This window comes from Protopterus annectens, chromosome 6.part0, assembly GCF_019279795.1.
Source record: "Protopterus annectens isolate FY-2018-M chromosome 6.part0, PAN1.0, whole genome shotgun sequence".
In the NCBI taxonomy this organism is placed as follows: domain Eukaryota; kingdom Metazoa; phylum Chordata; order Ceratodontiformes; family Protopteridae; genus Protopterus; species Protopterus annectens.
This window is the reverse complement of record NC_056737.1, coordinates 1,759,859,008-1,759,875,145: the sequence shown is the minus strand read 5'-3', so window position 1 is coordinate 1,759,875,145 and position 16,138 is coordinate 1,759,859,008.

Below are 16,138 nucleotides of genomic sequence, written 5' to 3'. Positions count from 1 at the left end.
CTTTGAACTGCACATTCTGCCAAATCATTTGACTGCGGGTACACTGGACTACTTGTGACATGAGTAAAGTTCCATTCTTCAGCAAATCTTTTGAACTGTTGGCTTGTAAACTTCGTGCCATTGTCAGAAATAACTGTGCAGACTTCCATGAACAGCAAAATTATGCTTCATTTTAGTAATGAAGGTACTGGATGCTAGGTTGGGAAGTAAGTCAATGTCAAACCAACTGGAGTAAGAGTCCACTAACCCCAAATAATGTTGACCATTCCACTCAAATATATCAGTGGCTATTGTTAACTAAAGTAGTTCTAGAATCTGGTTAAGCTGAAGTGGTTCCTTCTGTTGATGTGACTTTATACTGTTACACACTGAACAAGATAAAAGTGCTCTCTCAATGTCTTGTGACATAGAAGGCCAAAATACTAGTCCTCTCACCCTTCTTTTGGTAGATTTGGTTCCTGGTGACCACGATGCAAGATACTAATGTACTCGTTGCAAGGACTTTGGAACAATGACTTATAGTGATACCATTGTCATACAAAATCTCATCTCTGGATGGACAATAATGTCACACTTCTTGAGGTAAACTAGATTGCTTTGGTGGCCACCCTTGATTGATAAAGTGTTTGAGCTTCTGTAAAACTGAATCTGCTGCTGTGTGTTCCCTCAGCTCATCAAGATGTGTGGAAGAAAATATCCTCACTTCCATGATTTCAAAATCAAGATTTTCATTCTCATGTTGTGTGGTATTCTGGGTGATCTGGATAATTTATCAGCAAGATAAAGAATTAGCCTTTCTGGTAGACAAGATTGAAATTGTACTTTTGCAATCTCAGCATCATACATTGCAGTCAGGCTGGGGCTGAATGCTCTGGCTTTCTCAGGAATGTGACTAATGGTTGGTGAACAGTTTCAATCTGGATAGGTCCCCCATATACATAATCATGGGACTTCGAACATGCAAACACAATTGCCAAAAGCTCTTTCTCTATCTGCGCATTCTGCATTTCAGTTTGGGAAAAGTATTTTGATTTGGGAAAGAGTTCTCGATGCATAGACAACAGGTTGATCCTCTTGCAGAATGACTGCACCAAGACCAAATTTTGAGGCATCACAGGAAAGTGTAACTGGTTAGTGAAGATCATAGTATCTGAGCATTAGTAGACTTGCAATTATCTGTTTAAGGATTTCAAATGCTCTTTGGTGTTGCTCTAACCAAGACCAGGATACATCTTTATATGTCAGCTCTCTGAGTAGTGCTGAAGTTGGCTCAAATCTGGAATAAACTTGCCTAGGTATTTGACCATACCAAGAAAACTTTGCAGGGATTGAACCAGGGGCGGCTCGTGGCATTGGGCTGCCGGACTTCAGCCCCCTCAAATTAAAAAAGAAAACAAAAAAAAAAAATTATTTTTTTAAATTTCGCAGACTTTGCGCATGCGCAGTAGTCCCGACTACCGTCGGTCTATGCGCATGCTCAAGGCAGTCCGGCAGGACCCATAGAGGGATGCAAGGAGACATCTGTGCACTTTTAAAGTGCACAGACATGCTGGGAGGATATATCGCATCCGGACTGCAACAGCAACAGCCGGAACAGTCTCGGGAGGGAGCTTGGGATCTCATCGTCGGGAAGGAGCTTTACTGGGATCTCGCGGGTCTTTGTGAGTATTGTGCGGGCAGGATATGGTATGGAGAACAGACAGGTAAGTGTGGTGCATTTTACTTTATGTGTTGGTGCTTTTAACTGGAGTTGTGTATGTGTTAGCTGGTGCTTGTAACTGGAGTTGTGTATGTGTTAGCTGGTGCTTGTAACTGGAGTTGTGTATGTGTTAGCTGGTGCTTGTAACTGGAGTTGTGTATGTGTTAGCTGGTGCTTGTAACTGGAGTTGTGTATGTGTTAGCTGGTGCTTGTAACTGGAGGGGGTGTGTGTGTGTGTGTGTGTGAAAATGCCCCAGGTGCTCATGGTGGTGTGGTAGGGAATACCTCAGGCTTGAACCCTGTACCCTGTATGCAGGTGTTAAAGACTTGAGTTCCTACCCACCACCATTTGTAAAAATTGCAGATTTTTGCCGCATATTTGATCTGATCTGTTCCTCATAATATCTGTGGTTTGTAAATGTTGCAATGCTTGATATTTGATGGTGTAGTAGTAGCATTGTTGCCTCACAGCTGCAGGTTCTCAGGTTTGATTCTTGGCTGGGGTTCCTTCTTTGTGGGGTCTGTATCTTCTCCCTGTGTTTGTGTGGGTTTGCTTTTGTGTCCTCCCATGTTACAAAGACATGTCTGCATTATTTCTTCCTGGGCCTCTGCTGAAAATTGTTTTTTTGTTCCAAGTCAGACTGTCCTGATTAACAAATGTTAAATAAAATTGACAGGCATTTGAATTTCAGACTTCAGGTTTCTGAATGTTTAATTCCATGCAGATTTGATGGTGCAGTGGTAGTATTGTTGCCTCACAGCTATAGGTTTTCTGGTTTGATTCTTGGTTGGGGTGGCTTCTGTGTGGAGTCTGCATCTCCTCCCTGTGTTTGTGTGGATTTGCTCTGGTGCCCTGCCATTTCACAAAGACGTGTCTGCAGTATTAATCCCTGGGTCTCTGCTGAAAATTGTTTTTGTTCTGTCCGCAGTGAAATTGACCGGCATTTGAATTTCAGACTTCAGGTTTCTGAATGTTTAATTCCTTGCAGATTTGATGGTGCAGTGATAGTATTGTTGCCTCACAGCTATAGGTTTTCTGGTTTGATTCTTGGTTGGGGTGGCTTCTGTGTGGAGTCTGCATCTCCTCCCTGTGTTTGTGTGGATTTGCTCTGGTGCCCTGCCATTTTACAAAGACGTGTCTGCAGTATTAATTCCTGCATCTCTGCTGAAAATTGTTTTTGTTCTGTCCGCAGTAAAATTGACCGGCATTTGAATTTCAGACTTCAGGTTTCTGAATGTTTAATTCCTTACAGATTTGATGGTGCAGTGGTAGTATTGTTGCCTCACAGCTATAGGTTTTCTGGTTTGATTCTTGGTTGGGGTGGCTTCTGTGTGGAGTCTGCATCTCCTCCCTGTGTTTGTGTGGATTTGCTCTGGTGCCCTGCCATTTTACAAAGATGTGTCTGCAGTATTAATCCCTGCATCTCTGCTGAAAATTGTTTTTGTTCTGTCCGCAGTAAAATTGACCGGCATTTGAATTTCAAACTTCATGTTCTTCAGAATACATAGTAGCACAACATTTTTTTCTAGCAATTTTCTAAGTTTATAAGATGAATATTTTAAATGTGTCCCTATTTTTGGGACTGTATTCCCCCATTATTGGCTTCGTCCAGGTTTTTGTGCTAAGGTTGACAGCTTTGGCAAGAACTGAATTCACTGAATATGGACTGTAGAATTGTGCATATTTACTGATAAAGTTGCACTGTAGAATTGTGCATATTTACTGATAATGGTGGACTGTAGAATTGTGCATATTTACTAATAATGGTGGACTGTGGAATTGTGCATATTTACTAATAATGGTGGACTGTAGAATTGTGTATATTTACTAATAATGGTGGACTGTGGAAGTCTGAGTAGACTTTTTTTATGATAAATGTTCTCAACTGGGCAGTTTTGCCATTATGGGTGCATATGTTTTGTTTCATTGCTTACTGGAAAAATGTTCAAAACAAATTTAAAACACCCTCTAACAAGTGTACTGTATTGTATAAGGAATATCATTTTTAGTACAATGAGGAAGGTGTATCAAAGAGCACATGTATGTTTCATATGCAAGGGGCCTATGATTCGAAAACAGCCCAAAATTAATCTTTATCTGCCACTGGCAAAATGTATTTTCTTTGAATCTGGGTTTCAATGCTGTTTCAATGAATGTGAGTTTCAAGGGCAGAGAAGTTTTAATGCTAAGTTTTCATTGTGAGACTGCATTGCTTTGTTTAACAGATGACTTAATGTTTGTGCTGTAAAATACAAAATAAAACTTTCAAATGAAGTCCAATCATTGAAGTAAAGCAGTATGCACATTAGTGTTTATGGTAAATGGAGTGAAATAGCCAAGTAATGGTTAATTGGAATGGCTGCAGAGGCCCCAGTTCAACCATTATTTTGTCGGGGGGGGGGAAGGGCAGCAAACTCAGACAGGCCCAGCTGAACTATACCTCCCAACTGTCCAGATTTTCAAAGAATGAATAGATTTTTGCTTCTTATTTTTGGTTTGTTGTTCATAAAATTTGTAGTTTTAATTCCTAAATGATTTGCCAGAAGTCACTAAATAATAAGTTTCAGACTTCATAACCTTCATAAAAATGCATGTTAAAGTAAGAGCCGTTCTATCAACTGTCTCAATTTATACAAGAGCAATTTTAGTACTGTTTATATGTGCCCCAATATATTTGGCCTTGTTCAGATTTACTGCATTAACAGGTTGAGAGGTACATGCAAATAAATTGCTTTATAGAATTAGGCATAGCCAACCTCTCAACTGTCCCCAATTTTTGGCTCAAAATGTTGCTCTTCCCCCTAATAATCCCTCCGCAAAATAGCAATTTTGGAAGAAAACATAGAGGGTTTACAATTAAGAAATAACTGTAATAATCAAAATTATAGATTACTTGAAATGCATGTAGATTCTTTTATTTTGTCAGCTGCTCAAGGTAGCAGTACTAATATTAAAGTGTCCCTTCTTTGACAGGTAGCAGCTGTATTGTGTGTCTATTTTATATTTTTGCATCACATTTTTGGTCCATTTTTCATAAAATTGTGTTTTTGGCAAATTAGTGACAAATCACTAAAGACTGAAGTTAGAAAATGACAGACATTTGAGTTTCAGATTTTATACCCTTCAGAAAATTCATACTAATGCAAGACCTATTCTATTATCTTTCTAAGTTTATTAGAGCAATATTTAAAAATTGTCCTTATTGTTGTGCCTTTGTCCCACTTCTGTGTATGGCTTTGTCCAGATTTCTTGCTCTTGAGGTTGAGAGGTATGACAAATGTGTTAGGGCCATCACAGTCAGCCAGAGAGATTTCAAATTGTGTCATGCTTGTTGCACCCCACTCCCCCATGTAGTGACTCTGGATGTGTCCAAGCAAGGCAAGGAGTAGTTGTATCTACCTTGGATGGGGAGGACACACTGCATAAGTACTACAGTGGCTTTTCATCTGTCCTTGATTTTGCAGAATGGTCTGGTTTCTGTCATATTTTTGTACTGTTGATTTATGCTTATTACTCAGATTTATGCTTATTACTCAAAGTACCTGTTGCTCTGTGTTTAAGTAGCAATGCTTTAATGACCATAAGGTAAGCTTGTCTGACATCGTAAGATGCAAGTAAGCTTTAATAAGCATACTGTTAAAGAATTGCCAACATTGAAAGCCTTTCTGTTGTTGCCATGCAGAGAATACTTGACTAGATAATGTATAAGCCTTGGGTATTAAAGGACAGGATTCCATTATTTTAAAAAGCTCATTACACTTGTTGGAGACTTCCAGTCATCTCTACAGACTTTACCCGTAAACTAAACAGAATGCCAATCATGTGTGGTCCATAACCTGCACAGTAATCCTTTAAGCAATGTATCTTGAGCTTGTTTCTTGTTTGCTTTTCATTTTTTACTTTTATCATGTTTTCCCCATGAAACAAGTTGTCAGGCAGCAGGTCTTTTTTGGATAAGAAACATTTTTACAAGTGGGGGCATCACATAGATTTCTACTTTCAGCATGTTGCTTGGTACTTTAATAAAGCTGAATATATTATAATTAGAACTGCAGTGCAAGGAGAAGTGGTTTGAGTTGAGTGCTTCTGGTTTTTCTTATACTTGATTTTGACTGGCATTCCAGTAATGTATTTAAAAAGTAATTTATTTTTTCATGCCTCACAACCTTTTATTTTCCATCTAGATATTAAGTAAGCTATCATGCAGCCAATGCATTGAAATATTTTTATTCTTCTACACTTATTTTTGTCTTGATTGGACTTTCATAATGATGGTTTGTCACCCAGGGCAGCGTATTTAATTAAAGTTAGTTTTATGTGGTTTTGTGCATAGCTCCTCCCCTTTATGGTTGGCCACACCCCTCCCTTTGACCCCACCCATTCAGCATCTCCTGCAGCCCTCCTGTGATTTGAAGTCACCAGCCGCCACTGGATTGAACATTGTCTGGAGCTGGCATCTCCAGAATGGCCGTTTGCTTAGAAGAGTCTGGTCGTAAGCCTGGACTTGTAAATAAATAACCAGCATAAGTAACTTGTCGTAGCCTGAATTTGCATTTGTGTGGATTCAGCTTAAGATTCACTTGATATGCCCTTTGTAGAATGTTTCTTAGGTTTCTGTCATGTCCTGCTTCATCACAACCTCCTACCAATATTTCATCTACTACGATAGCACAAGGATACCCAGAAAAAAAAAATTGCTCCATTGCACACTAAAAGACTTTATTTGGAGAATTTGTTCCAAATGGCATTCTCAAAAATCTGTCCTGCCAAACAGAGTACTGAAAGTAGCAATGATGATTTTTTTTTGTCAAGTTGAATTTGCCAAAATGAACTCTTTGCCTCTAAGACAGAAAAAAATGGCAGCATTTGGCATCAAGGCTGTGATGTCTTCGACTGTGTACATTGGATGATGAGGTCTTTTTAGTGCTTTGTTCAAATCTCATGGATCAATACATATTCTGATGTCATCTGAGTTTTTCTTATGAGCTATCACCATGGAAGATACCCATTTAGTTGGTGTTGCAGCTAGACAAATCATACCTTGTCACACCATTTCATCTAATTTGGCTTTGACTCTGTCCTGCATGGCTGTTGGAACTTTTTGTGCTCACCTGATAACTGGACTAACCTCTGGGTCTAACTTCATGGAGTGCACAAATGGAAGTTTGCCTAGTTTGTCTTCAAACAGATCAGCATAGGTAGAAAAAATGTGCTGGGCAAACTTAGAGCAGTGGTCTTTTAAGCTAACATGATGGACTTCCTTATTAAATGAAAGCAGTCCCATTTCCAAACTATCTCTGAGCCATAATAATGACTGGCTGTGCCTCTTGACCACATAAAATAATAAGTTTTTATGCAATACTGACTTTATTTCAAACATTTTCCATAGTAATTCAAATATTTCTATCAAATATTGTACATATCTGTTTATGCAAGTATCATTTAGAGTGTTCTGTATGCCTTGTTTCATATTATGCTAAAAGAAATAGTGCTGAGCAAGTTTAATGCCTGAAATTTGTTTCTGACTTGTTTTGCAAAGTTTTGCACATTTTAGGAATGATCCACTCCTGTATATTCCTCCAGCATCTAAACAAGTGCCTTAAATAATTTCAACCAAGCCATTTCTAAAATCATGCCCCTTCAGTATGCTTCTACTGACATCGTGTCCTTTTGGATATGTCGAGTCTGACACCATGTCACTCGTTCATCTCTAATATATAAAACAAGAAGGCTTGGGGTTTCATTCAGATGCTTAAATACATACACACATATCAGGATGGATAGCAGCATCATTAAATATGACCAAGCTTACATCTCAACAGCTAACTACAAAATGGTAGTCAGACTTGCACGTGCTCAGTATTTATACACTTGTGCAAGCCCTTGGATAGCTTCTTAAAAGTATAGACACTCATATTAATCTACACTGCCCATGGTCTAATCTCATCTTGACTATTTTGAAAGCATTCACCTGGGGTTTCCCAAGAGTGAGTTTGACAAGTGAGAGATCAGACTCCTTTTCACAGCATTGTTACTGTTGCACACAAAATTATTACTACCATATTTTAGGGGCTTCATTGGCTGCTATGTGGTTTCATATTACATTTAAAATATCATTTTTGGTATTTTTTTTTTGAGATTTATGTCTTTGTTACTTGAAAGAGTTGCTTCTCCCTATTGTTTAAGATGTGTACTTTGACATTCCCTGCATCTGCTAGTGCTACCTGTGACATGGCCAGTGGCAGCTAGGGTTCATAATGTCAGATACCAATCTCCACATTTCTGGAACTTGCTATGGTAGCTGTTTTAGAAGTGTTCTGCTATATCTTACTTCAAGCAATCACTGAAAACTTATCTTTTTGACAAATCTTAGAATAATTGATTATTCAGTATGTTTTCATTATCAACATACACCATTTTTGTTTTTCTGTGTTAATGTTTGTTTTAATATCTTAATTTAAATTGTTGATGTGCTTTGTGATTGATCACAATAATACATTTGAAGATGAAGCTAAATTAATAAGACACAACCACACCAAATGGTACATTTAAATCCTAATCCTGCAATTAAACACCAGATACCATTATTGTTTAGTAGATGCATATAAACAGTTAGAAACAGTGAAATGTGCTGTGTTTCTAAAACTGTATAATTAGACTCAGATAACTGTAATGGAGAACATTCAAACAGCTAATAGATTAAAAAAAAACAGTTGGTACCAAATTCTGCTGCATGCAATGCAAGATAGGAAAGTGCCAAAGTGTTAGTGGGTTAATTAACTCCAGACAGGACTTTGCAAGGGAATAACCTATATCCTAAACTTCCTCATGCCTGCAAGATATGCTTTCAGCAGCATTTTCTATGCCGCTGAAGAAGATTATTAATGTAGGATATTGCAAACAGAGTTTAAAGAAGTGAAGAAAAGGCAAATGGGTGAGGTCTTAATTTTTGGGCTAATATTAACAGTGAGGCTCTGGAGCTCATGGAGACAGCTGGACTATGTAGCATGTACGGAGACAGAGATAGATGTTGGAGCTGCAAATAAAGAGACAGAGGAGGCTGATGGGTTAGATGAGAATAGAATGGAGGCATCAGAGGATGAAGAACATCTAGCAAGATGTTAGGAAGTTCAAAAGTCACAGAATAGCATCTGTTGGGATTTAGATAATGAAGCAGGGATAGGAACAGGAGAGACTGAGGAAGAGATACAGATCAGAAGATAAACAAATGATAGGACAGGGCATAGTGAAGATAAGTGATCTCATGGAAATGAAAGCACAAGTAAAGTAGCACAGATGGCTATTGGAGGTTATAGTAGATTATTAGTGGATAGAAAGGAGTAGGGAACTGCAATGGAGATGTGGAGACTCATAGAAATAATCTGCTGTCACAGGAGTAGACAGCGGCAGGAACATAGCCATAAGGTAAAATGAAAAGTCCAAAATGGGAAGATCAGGAATGGGAATGATGAGATGAATCAAATGGAGAGGAAAGGAACATGGTATACCTACACCTAATCAACAAGAAACAAGAAGGAAAACAGGAGAGGATGGGGGTATGAGGGTAGAAGAATTGGATTTGCAGGGTATGGCCTCAGGCATGGCCAGGGGATTAACATTAGGAGTGCAGACTAGGTACAGAATTAGTGATTCAAAAAACAGAACTCTAAACCATGAGTCTAACCAGTATGAAAACAATGCCAAACTAACACTGAGTAGATAGCAGGAATGACAGAGGGGATAAGAAAGGTAGCGGAGAAAACCAGGACCAGATCCATTAACACGGTAAATGACCTCATTACATGAAATGGTAGAGGAAGTAGCCAGGAGGGTGATGAAGATGGCTGAATGATATCAGGTGCCGGGGTGCACAATCACAAGAGTTTTTTTTTCTTTTGTCCTGTCCTTGTCTGAAGGCAATACACTAAAGAAGCCAAACATTGGGAATTACAGTCCATGGTTAACATTAAATGGCTTAACATGGTGGATCTAGAAAATTGGGGGGACATATAAATTAGTGAAGACTGATTAAAAAAAAAAGGCCTAAGATCATCCAAAAAGACAAATATCATCAGAATCCATGCCAGCATGCTTTCACTACTCAACAATAGTGCAACAGCTGATGCACATCACAGAGTACAAGAGAGTGTAATCTATCTGTATGTCTGGACCTCAGGAAGGCCTTTGACTCTAACACACTGAAAACTGCTTAATAAGATGAAATGATCAAGAACAGGACAGAAGCTTTCAAACTGACTTTGCATATGTCTGTAAGGAACATGATGAAGATGTCAGAAGTTGGTGTCTAGGATAAGTCTGTAAGTGGTGAGGGAAATGACAGTGGAGTGTAGCAATGGTAGGTACTAGGCCCCACAATTCAACATACTGATCTCTGATGTGACCATACCTCTCAACTGTCCAGATTTTCACAGAATGCCCAGATTTTTTCCTCATAATTTTGGTTTATTCCTCATAATATTTTTGGTTTTCTGGCAACTCACTGGGATGATTTGGGGATTGAAGTCACTAAATAATAACATTCATTTTAGTTTCAGACTTCAAATCCTTCAGAAAATGTATGTTAACACAAACCCTGTTACTGTAGCAACTTTCTATGTTTATAAAAGCAATATTTAAAATCTGTACCTATTTATGGGCCTTTGTTCCCCCATTTTGTCAGGCGTTATTCAGATTTCTTGCACTAAGAGATTGAGAGGTATGGATATGACAATGGATATCACTAATGGACTGAACCTATTTGTAGGAGATGTAAAATCTGGGACCACAGTCTTGGATGAAAGAAAAGCCTAAACATGTGTGGAAATCCTGTACAGGTAGGCAGAGAAGTGGCAATTGAGGTTCTTTGCAGATAGTGACAATATCTTACACAAGTTGACAGTCACCCATAAGTTACAGGAAGACAATGCAGTAGAAATGGTGGCTAAAGACTATCTGGAAGAAGTTACTACATTGGCCTTGGTAGAACAAAGTGTTGGGCTGTATTCTGTGGGGTGGAAACTCTAGGAATGTGTCAAAATAATCCTATTGTATTGCACATTGGTGAGATCACATCTGGAAAATAGGGATGCCATTCTGGTGACCCTGCAGGGAAAAATTATGCAAAAGAAATTGAAACAAAGGAAAGCCATGAGGGTCATTGGGAGAATGAAGTGAAAGACATGTGGTCATAATCTGGAGTTCATGAGCTTGTATTCATAGGTTCATACTAGGCTATCTGCCCTAGGGTATTTATAAGCCTAGCCAGAGTGTGTGTGGCTTTTGCCACCCCTTGGAATGAGAATACTATGCCCATTTAGGGTTTAGTTTACTGTGCCTCTGTCTAGTAGTGACACAGAGATGACCCCCGGGGTAAACCTACGATCTCCCATCCACTCGTCAAGATTTCTCTTGAAGAGAGTCAGTGAGGGGCTCTGCCTAACATGGACTGGGATTCTGTTCCAGAGTGTAGGGAGCCTCTGGGTTATGAATCTGTCCCTCCAGCACGTCCTATTTATTTCTGTGTTGAGGTTCAAATCTCTCGCTCTTGTGGCTCTGGTGGATTTGGATTTTCTGAGGTGGAGCATGTCCATTAATTCCGGATTGGACATGGCCTTATACGTCAGGCATAGATCGCCCCTGAGTAGGCAGTATGCGACTGAATAGAGCTGGAGTATCTTCAGCCGGGCAGCATATGACATATGTTTGAGACCCTTGATCCTCTTGGTGAGGTACTTTTGGGGTCTTTCTAGCTGCTGCAGGTGTCGGGTAAGGTACATCCCAAATGAGGCATTGTACTCAATTATGAGCCTGATACGGGAAGAGTATAGGGTCACAATGACCTCTCTTGATCTAGATGTGAATCCTTTCATGATAAGGTGGGTAATATAGAAGGTCTTCCTAACCACCTTGGCAATGTGAGTGTCAAATGAGAGGTTACTGTCAACTTGGGTCCCTAGGTCCCTGATTATTTCTTCCATACTTAATGGATTACCACCTATGTGGTAATTTGTGGGTACTTTGTTTTTCCCAAAGGGTATGACTATACATTTTTTGGCGTTCAGTTTAAGCCATGGCTCTGGCACCAGTTATCTGTTTCTATGAGGCCTTTCTGAAAGATGCTTGTGTCTGCTGGAGTATCAGTTATGGTGCCCAGTTTGCAGTCATCTGCTAACTTTGTCAGCCACAATCCTCCTATGTTTGCTTGCACCTCGGAAAAATAAATGCTGAACAAGAGTGGTCCCAGGACCAAGCCCTGTGGGACACCGCTTGTGACTGGCTTAGAGTCTGACATGGCTTCAGCAATTCTGACCTTGTGGGTTCTGTCCTTGAGCCAGTTTGCAACCCATCTTATGGCATATGGGTTTACATTTAAGCTGGTGAGCTTGTCTATGATGCCCAAGTGGGGTATTGTGTCGAAGGCTTTTGCAAGATCAAGGTAGGCTGTGTGAACTGCCTTATCCTCATCAATGGCCTTAGTGACTGTTTCAAAAAAGTCGACCAGGTTCAAAAGGCAGGATCTGCCCTTGACAAAGCCGAATTGGGTAGGATCCAGCGTCTGTAGGTCCCCAATGTCTTTGTTTATGAGTTCCATAATGATCCTCTCCATAGCTTTGCAGACCAGGCTCGTCAAGCTTATGGGGCGGTAATTTCCAGGGTCCGTAGAAGAACCTCCTTTGTGGAGTGGGACCACTGTTGCTGTACGCCATTCTTTGGATAAGTATCCTGTAGTAAGGCTAAGATTAAACAGCAGCCTTATATGCAGGTTTAGTTCCTCTTGGAGTTCATGTAGCATGCAACCTGGGACACCGTCTGGTCCCATTGATGCTGTGTTTTTAGCTTTGGAGAGGGCGGCTCTCACCTGGGCATCTGAGATGTCAGGGAGGCTACACTCTGCTGGGATAGATATTTCTCCTTTGGGGGGGGGGTTTGCACTGAACCTGTCTGCCAGTATGTTGGCAATGTCTGTGGGTTCAGTGTATTTTTTGTCATTTTGGACTAACTCTGAGCATATCTGGGAGTTTCCACCCAGGTTTCTAACATAACTAAAGAAGGCCTTGTGATTGTCTTTAGTGTCTTTTGCGATTTTTCTCTCAAAGTTTGCCTTGGATGATTTTATGAGTGATTGTAGTTTTTTGCTAGTACTGATCAGAGATGCCTTCCCTTTTGGGGATTTTGCTCTGTCATGAAGTAGCTTCCTCCTCCTGTTGTAAAGCTTGTTAATGGCTGGGGGCAGCCAGACAGCACGCCTGCCTTTGGGGGAATGGGTCTTGGTTTTATTTTGGATTGCATGATCCATGGATTCTTGAAGGTGTCCATAGAAAGTGTTTATAAAGGATTCAGCGGTGTGGGCTGTGGTTTCCACTGGCCCAGGGGCCTTGAAGGATACCACTTCAGTCTTAAGAAGTGTAAAGTCAGCTTTTGAGAAATTCTTCCCTGTGGTCTTTTGTGCTGGGGGTGGGGGCGGGATGTGAATTTCCAGTGAGATTAATTTATGGTCTGATCTCACCAGACAATATGAGACAAAGAAACAAAGAATATCATTTCACAGGTACACAGGTACTGCAGAGGAAAAATACAGGGCTCAGTGGCAAAAGCACAGAAGGAAAAAGAAGGAGCCAAGGAAGGTATTCATTTTTAATCTGGACCAACACTTAAAATTTACTGCCTAAGTTGGTCAGGGGTTGTGAATCCAGCATAGTCTTCATGAGAGAATGTGACAGCTGAAAGGCACTGGTAATATCCAGGTGGGAGGAGACAGCAGTAACATACTGAAAACACCCAGACAGGTAGACTAGATAATCATCTTGTTTTCTTCTGATATCACATTGTTTAATCCAATATGTTGTAACATGTTTTAAACTGTGACCACCATCATTACCTAAATATATACAGCAAATTTAATTAGGGAAAATAGAAAGTATCTGTCATTTTTATTCTCTTGTTTTTTGAGCTGTGATCTTGTCCTGAAATTTCTAACAAAATGCTTCCATAGCAACAGAATTCTGAAAGAATTCAGGAAATAAAATATTTATTTATTTTCCAAAATGGAAGCCCATTTTTTTTTTCTTTTCTTTGCCACAGTGCATGCTAGACAGTCAAACACAGGCAAAGCAGGGATGTTATAGCAGGACTTGAATCATAACAGAGGGGATGCATAATGCTAAACTAGCCCATGCCAGTTCTGAACACAGAAGGGAGGGCTGTTCTAATTGCGCAATTATAAGATTTATGACACTTGAGTGTAGTGTCTTCGTCATGTGGCAATTTATATGCGTATCAATTTAATTTTTAAGATCACATTTTGAATTCACTGTTGGTACAAAATGTTCTAATAAAGAAAATACTTTATTTCTAACATAATTAGATTTTTTTTAAGTAGCAGTATGAAAGACCATGTGCTGTTTAATCTAAAACCAGCTACTGCATGTGGAAGGCATATGTTTCTAATAGATTTTACATTTGGTTTCAGTTACAATTAACAACATATATCAGGCTGAACAACTGATTATGCTGTGATTTAAATTTGCTACTTTATCCAAAAATGGAATGATGGAACGCCATTACTTAATTGAATATATGTTTTCCAGTATATCTGATAAGTGTAATGGTTGCAGCCATCCAAGCTTTCTCCATGGCAATAAATACTACAGCACAGGACAATGAAAATGAAGCTTAAAAATTAGACTGGAAAGAATCTTTTAGTTTGTGCACTAGGCAGACTAAATATAACAGTTAGCTCAACAACACCAACACAGTCCTTAAAAATTGTATACAACCATGAAACAAATGGAACACAAACCGCTTAGAAATAATCCTTTTCTTTATTCTAGCGCCTCGGTGAAAAACACCTTCTTGGAATAACACATTCACCATAAGAATTTCATTTATACTCATCACAAATACTAATCAACACATAATTCATTAGAACACAATTATCTTAAAGAACACTTCTCCAATTTAGTTCACTATTAAAACCTCTAGAAACCATTGTATTAAACTTCAGAATATACATTCTTTATATAAAAGTTTCTTTTTCAAAACATCATCACTGATATAAAAACAATTAATTTTTTCTAAAAATCTTATTTTCAGTAGTGAAAAATCACTATTATGCATCAAAATAAAAGGAGAAGCAATCACCTTTTTCTGTTTGCAGTTTTTTATATCCCTAATATGTTCCATGAATCTTGTACAGAACATTCTTTTGGTTTCTCCCACATAAAACATATTACATGGACAACTCAAAATGTATATTACTCCTTTGGATTCACATGTATATCTTTCTCTGCATGTGAATGAAACATTACTCACCTTTTTATTTATTTATTTTACATTTGTTGACTGGGCTAGTTTAACTGGATACATGTCCATTTTCAGTAGAGGCCCAGGGAGAAAAGCTCCACTACAAGTTATATACTTTAGCAAGTATAAAAAGCTTATACAGTAAAATCAGGTTGAACCATTGCATACATGTGGAGGGCACCATTACAAACATTATTGCTACACTGAGAAAGATTAACACACAAAGATGGAATAACAAAAAGACAGACTATGTTAAGTTATTTTTACCAGGTATACATTGAAGCAAAAAGGAGTAAAAGGATAATCACAGATCACAAAAATAACTTTTTTTTTTCTGAACAAACTATCGATACATTTAATAATGTATAGCCAGAGGAGAAGAAAGGTATAGGAGTAATAGTAGTACTTTTGTAGCAGTAATAAGGCAAGAGGCCAAAAAGTGTCAGTCAGGATTAGTACATGGGCATAGCCAATCGGAATTCAGGAAGGTTTTTAGTTGCTTCTTGAAAAGGGGTGTCAATACCAGTGAGGTGAGTTCACAAGGAAGCTTGTTCCAATTAAAACCAACAGTGTTAATAAACAGGCAGTCAACAGATTTATTGTGTGATTTATGGGAGGTGACTAGTAGCTTGTTAGCTGAGCAAAGGGTTTTGAGATTTTTATAAGGGGTAACAAGGTTACTGAGTATGGGAGTATCTGAGGGGTGATACAAGATCATGTGGATGATTGTCAGTTGTTGAAGCAGCAGCTGGTTTTGTAATTCTAGCCAGCCTAGTTGTTTAAGATTTAGGCAATGGTGGGTACGAAATGGAGCACCTGTGGCAAATCTAGCAATGTTACTGTATGAGGTTACCAGTTTGTTAAAATTGGATTTTGATAGATTGGTAAAAATAGGAGAGGTGTAGAGAAGAGTAGAGATCAGATGTATTTGTGCTAGAGTAGTCCTGGCTAAAGGTGTAAGGAAGGGTTTGAGCCTATAGAAAAAGTCGAGTTTTCTATTTACTGATTTAATGCTTAAGTTGATGTGTGAGTCGAAGTTAATATTATGATCAATTGTGACTCCTAGAAGTTTAGTGTTAGAGTCAGGTGATATAATTGTGCCATTGTTAGATACAATTGTAAAGTTGACAGGAGAG